Source organism: Mya arenaria, chromosome 1 (genome assembly GCF_026914265.1).
Source record: "Mya arenaria isolate MELC-2E11 chromosome 1, ASM2691426v1".
In the NCBI taxonomy this organism is placed as follows: Eukaryota; Metazoa; Mollusca; class Bivalvia; order Myida; family Myidae; genus Mya; species Mya arenaria.
In genome coordinates this window covers 54,941,485-54,947,583 of record NC_069122.1, presented here as the reverse complement: position 1 = coordinate 54,947,583, position 6,099 = coordinate 54,941,485, and the positions used below count along the sequence as shown (strand labels likewise).

The following is a 6,099-nucleotide window of genomic DNA, read 5'->3' as shown; positions in this document are numbered from 1 at the left end:
TTGGACGTGTTTTGTCCCCTTAGTCAAAAATGACATGGGATGTTTTGTCCTACATTTTTATAAAGGAGTTCAGAATAAATAACACATTAGTTTTCGCGCTTATGTAAAATAAATGCAAATGACTTTCATTATAAGTTTAAAAAATACTCTTAACGCTGCATTCTCACAGATTTACCATTTTTACAACTTTTTTATTTTTGTCTTGGAAAGAGCAAATTTTTGCGTAAATATCTGCAACCCATTGATGTAAGATTGTTGATAAAAAAACAGATCTTAGATTTTCATATTTTCGAAAATGTTTTAGAGCTTAAAACCTTACTAACGGTTTAAGAAAAATGCATAAAACATCAATTTATGAACTTAAATATAAAAATCCGCGATCTAATTTTTTGTCAGCAGTCTTATTAACTGGTTTCCATGGATTGTAGCGAAAATTGGCTTGTTCCAAGACAAAAATTAAAAAGTTGTCGAAATGTTTAATCTGTGATAGTGCAGCTTTAATTATGGTAGCTTTTCAGTCATTTGCCTATATATGTCTATTTGATTCAGTAAATACTTCATAATATTAAAGCTAGGCTTATTAGGATATGCTTATTTTTCATTGGGTTCTATTTTTAGCACATAACAGCTTCATTACAAGAATATATTAATTATTATTAAAGCTGCATGCACTCTCACAAATTTACCGTTTTTACAACTTTTTTATTTTTTTTGTCTTGGAAAGAGCAAATTTTTGGGTTTAATAGTATCTGCAAACCAATGATAAAAGACTGCTGACATAGATCATATCGCAGATTTGCATATTTTCGTTTGAAAGCCAATGTTTTGTGGGTTAAACTATTACTAACAGTTAAAGAAAAATGCATGATCTAATTTTTTGTCAGCAGTTTTATATCACTGGTTTTCATGGATTCTTGAAAAAAAAAATACTTCCTCTGTTGGCCAATTGAGAACAAAATCAAGAGGTTTTGGGTTTTGCTGTTTATATGTTCTGGAATTTTTCAAAAGCATTTATTTATAGGACTTATGAATTTTATGTACAGCATTCTGTATATTGTCAAGTGTCCTTTTTTAAATTATATACAACATGTATAAATTTAATGTTTCAGGAAATAACCACCATCTCTCTCAGAGGTCATCTTTCTCATTATTGTGGGAAACCTCAAAGGGCATCAGGAAAACCTTCATCAACCTCTTTGTGCCCAGTGGCTTGTGCAACAGTGTTTCAGAAGTATAAATACCTTTTTAATTTGTGTATATCAATTGTATAATGACTTGTTTTTATATATTAAATATATATATATATATATGATTTATTATATATATATAGATGGTTAATCTTATGACTTCCTGATAGTATTTAAGTTGTGAAATATTAAATAATCTTATCATAAAAAATGCTTGGAAATGACAATAAAAAAAGATATTTGTCGAATAGGAAGTTTCACCTGTCCTGTTTATATTACAAATCATTTTAAATCAGACAGAAAATTCAATATACTTGTTGTATCTCACTGTTGATTTGTCTTCACATTTTGTATTGTCACATCAAGCCTGTTTGAACATCCTGGAGAAGATAAGTGTATAGAAGCGGATATGATACAATAAATATGCATATAAATGTGCTTGGGATTATTTTCAGATTATCATTAAAATGGGGATAATGGATGACTGGCCACACATATGGGGCTATGGACAAGCTTCAGAGCAGGCTGCCAGGTGGTGGTGTTAGTAGTTTATACTCTGGGTCCCGGCGTGAGCACATTGAAGGGTCCCAGAGTGACAGTTCAACCACCCACACCTATCCTGGGCAGAACCAGTACTAGGTGCCTTCACCTCTGCAAGGAACTGACAGCTTCTGTACATGCCAGGTGCAGTGGTACAGTGCGAATGGTCGTAGAAAGGATTTCATAACCAATCACAACAGAGGTCACCTGGTCCGCCCGGGAATCGAACCCGGGATGTCCAATTCAGAGTCCAACGCTCTACCGATTGAGCTGACCGGGCGGACATATTAGCTACATTAGATGACAAGCCATCTATGCTGGACATTCTTCACAATAAAATGTGATGTCACAGGAGCTGTCTATCTCAACAGCTCACACTGTCCGTATTTGACTAAAGGAATGAATGAAGTCACTGCAGAAGTTAGATTGAGGAATGTCCATGTCACTACCCATCATTTGGAAGGAGTTGGATAAAAAAAGTGTGGCCTATGTATTGAAACAGGTCCGATTTCCAGTTACGGACAGTCTTGATTTGTCTGATTACATTTTTGACCAACATGATGGTCTAAAAGAACACTTACTGGTAACTGGTAAAATCATGGCCCAGTTGTTCCAAGAGGCAGGCGAGTGGGAAGTTACTAGACTCCATTTCTTTATGGGTTGATCTGAGGTTCCAGTTCAGTTAAAGTACTGATAGAACACCAAGTGTTTGCCATAATACAGCAACATTTCATTTGTAACTATGTATTTGTTTGAATTGTTGAAACAGTACTGTTTACTAAATAATGTGTATGTATATGAAGAATAATATTATAAATAATTTGTAAGAACCTTTTGATATTAAGTAAAATGTCGATAAGTCTAAATATGTATCTGCGAATCATTTTTGTATCTCTGTAAAGATTACATTGCCTATATTCCTCAATTTATATTTTTCTTTTAGCCAGTCAATAACTTTGTTAAGTTCTATCTTCAAAATTGTCGGGACAGGGATTATAGCCCTTAATTAACCCAAATATGTAACATTCAATGCAAAATTGGCTGCAATTAGGCAGTTCAGATGCAGGAACAAACATCACTTGGGTCCTTAATAATAGCTTTCCATCTGACATTGAAGATCCAATAAAAGGAATTTGTCATGTGACTGTTTATTAACTCTCAATTTATTGAAAGTGAAATTACGTACATGATTTGTAAGAACTAAATTATAAAGATATCAAATGATTGTTTAAATTAAATAAAATAGATGATTACATACATGAACTATTTTTATTATTGTTTGTCATATGAAGAATAATGCAATGGCTTTTGAATTTTATAAAAGGATGGAAAAAATATATGCTTAAGCTATTAATTAAGTATTTTTTTCTCTTTTTTTTCAAACTGTGCTATCTTATAAAACAAATAAAATAGATGATTACATACATGAATTATTTTTATTTCTTGTTTGTCAATATGAAGAGTAATGCAATGGCTTTTGAATTTCATAAAAAAGGATGGAAAAATGTATGTTTATTGTTTAAGCAATTAATTAAGTAATAAAAGTTTGTTTTTTTCTTTTTTTCAAATTGTGCTATCTTATAATACAGATCGTTATTTGTTTAATTTTGGTACAAATGAAGTATATAAGGTATGTCTAATGTTACAAATAGCAAAAATTCAAATGCAAATCATGGTGACTTGACTAAATGTGAATGCTAATTGAATCAAAATAGTTAATAAATAATAATGTTCATTTGAAACAATTGAGAGTATAAGTTTGGTTTGTGTATGCCATATATTCCCGGGGGGGGGGGGGAATGAAAAAATGAAAAGTATATTACTATGCGCAGTGCTATAATAATTAATAAGTAAATGTTTTTGTGATCACAATTTGTCCGGCGTCCGTCTGTCGTCCGTCCGTCCGTAAACTTTTACTTTAAACGACATCTCCTCATAAACCGCTTAGCCAATTTCTTCCAAACTTTACAGGAATGTTCCTTGGGTGGTCCCCTTTGAAAATTGTTCAAAGAATGGAATTCCATGCAGAACTCTGGTTGCCATGGCAACGGAAAGGAAAAACTTTAAAAATCTTATTTTTCAAAACCACAAGGCCTAGAGCCTTAATATTTGGTATATAGCATCATCTAGTGGTCCTCTACCAAAATTGTTAAAACTATCCCCCTGGGGTCAAAAATGGCCCTGCCCCGGGGGTCACTTGTTTTACATAGACTTATATAGGGAAAACTTTAAAAATCTTCTTCTCAAAAACCACAAGGCCTAGAACCTTGAAAATTCTCCTGGGGTCAAAAATGGCCCCGCCCCAGGGGTCACTAGTTTCATTACATAGTGTTATATAGTAAATCTTTAAAAATCTTCTCCGAAACTGTAAGGCCCAGGGCTTAGATATTTGGTATACAGCATCATCTAGTGGACCTCTACCAGATTTGTTCAAATTATTGCCACAGGGTCAAAATTGACCCCGCCTAGGGGGTCCTTGTTTTTACGTAGTGTTATATAGTAAATCTTTAAAAATATTCTTCTCCAGAACCGTAAGGCCAGGAGAATAGATATTTGGTATACAACATCATCTTGTGGACCTCTATCAAAGTTGTTCAAATTATTGCCACAGGGTCAAAATTGGCCCCGCCCTGAAAGTTATTTGTTTTTATATAGTCTTATATAATAAAACTTTAAAAATCCTCTTCTCCAAAATATAAGACCTAGAGCTTTCATATTTGGTATATAGTGTTACCTAGTGGACCTACACCAAAGGTATTCAAATTATTGTCCCGGGGTCAAATTGGCCTTGCTCAGGGGTCATTTGTTTTTACATTGTCTTGTCACTGAACATCTTTTCCTCTGAAAGTAAAGGTCAGAATGACTCCATACTTGATATGTAGCATCCTTACATGGTCCTTTCTCAACTTTGTTCAAATGGTTTTGTTTGGCCCGTTTTAGGGGTCACCAGAGCAAAAAATAGAAAAACCTTTAAACAACTTGATCTTATTAACTGCTTGATGGATCTTCAAGTCTGAAGCATCCTAGCATGGGCCTCTGTCAGGTCTTTTCAAATAATTTTGTTTGGCCCCTTTTAAGGGCCACCAGAGCTAAAATTAGTAAAAAAACATAACAATTTCTTCGCATGAACCCCTTGATAGATCTTCAGCAAATTTGGTTTGAAGTGTCCTTGCATGGACCTCTCTTAAATTTGTTCACATAATTTTGTTTGGCCCGGTTGCCATGGCAACCTAAAGGAAAATGTCAACAATTGGTTATAATCATCTTCTTCTCCTAAACCGCTTTGACAATTTTGATGAAACTTCATAGGAATGATCCTTGGTTGGTGGTTTTTCCAAATTGTTCAAAGAAATTAATTCCATTTAGAACTCTGGTTGACATGGCAACCTAAAGGAAAAGTGTCAACAATTAGTTACAATCATCTTCTCCTAAACCGCTTGGGCAATTTTGATGAAACCAAGAATGATCCTTGGTTGGTGCTTTTTCAAAATTGTTAAAAAAAATTAATTCCTTGCAGAACTCTGGTTGCCATGGCAACCTGAAGGAAATTATAGGCTGTCGTGTCCGCGCTGTGACTTTCTCTTATATGGACAGATTTTAAAATGAAAATGCCATGTTTTCAACATACCAAGACAATGTGTCGTGTGCAAGACCCATGTCCCTACCTCTAAGGTGAAAGATACACAAAGTGTTTATTCACAATGGAATGCTGAATATGAGGACATAAAGAGTGTTGGCTGTCATTTAGTATGATTGTTGTTTTTTTTGCTCAGAGGCAATTTAATATAACTTGCAATATGTATTTGACACATAAAGGCAAGATAAACTTTTTATACGCCCGAAGGGTCGTATTATGTTATGGCCTCCATCGTCTGTCCGTCTGTCTGTCCGTCTGTCCGTCCGTTAGCAATTCCGTGTCCGGGCCATAACTTGGTAACTAATAAAGCGATTTTCAAATAACTTTATACAAATCATCACTACATTAAAAGGATGTGTCGCGCGCAATTTCCAGGTCCATACCTTAAAGACTAGAATCAACATGGGGGTGCGTTAGCAATTCCGTGTCCGGGCCACAACTTTGTAACTAATAAAGTCATTTTCAAATAACTTTATTCAAAGCATCATTACTTTAAAAGGATGTGTCGCGCGCAATTTCCAGGTCCACACCTCAAAGACTAGAATCACCATGGGGGGGGGGGGCGTTACAACTTTGTCTCTAATAAAGTCATTTTCAAATAACTTTATACAAAGCATCATTACATTAAAAGGATGTGTCGCGCGCAATTTCCAGGTCCATACCTCAAAGACTAGAATCACCATGGGGGTGGGGGGTTACAACTTTGTCACTAATAAAGTCATTTTCAAATAACTT

The 6,099-nt window shown here is 34.6% G+C and overlaps 1 long non-coding RNA gene across 1 annotated transcript; it reads left to right on the top strand.

Moving 5' to 3' along the window:
• The first annotated feature begins 211 nt into the window (after positions 1–211).
• LOC128228751 (uncharacterized) lies at positions 212–4,408 on the top strand. The gene is made up of 2 exons (XR_008259980.1): positions 212–1,231; positions 1,643–4,408. It is a non-coding gene; the product is annotated as an uncharacterized LOC128228751 (long non-coding RNA).
• Positions 4,409–6,099: the final 1,691 nt, after the last annotated feature.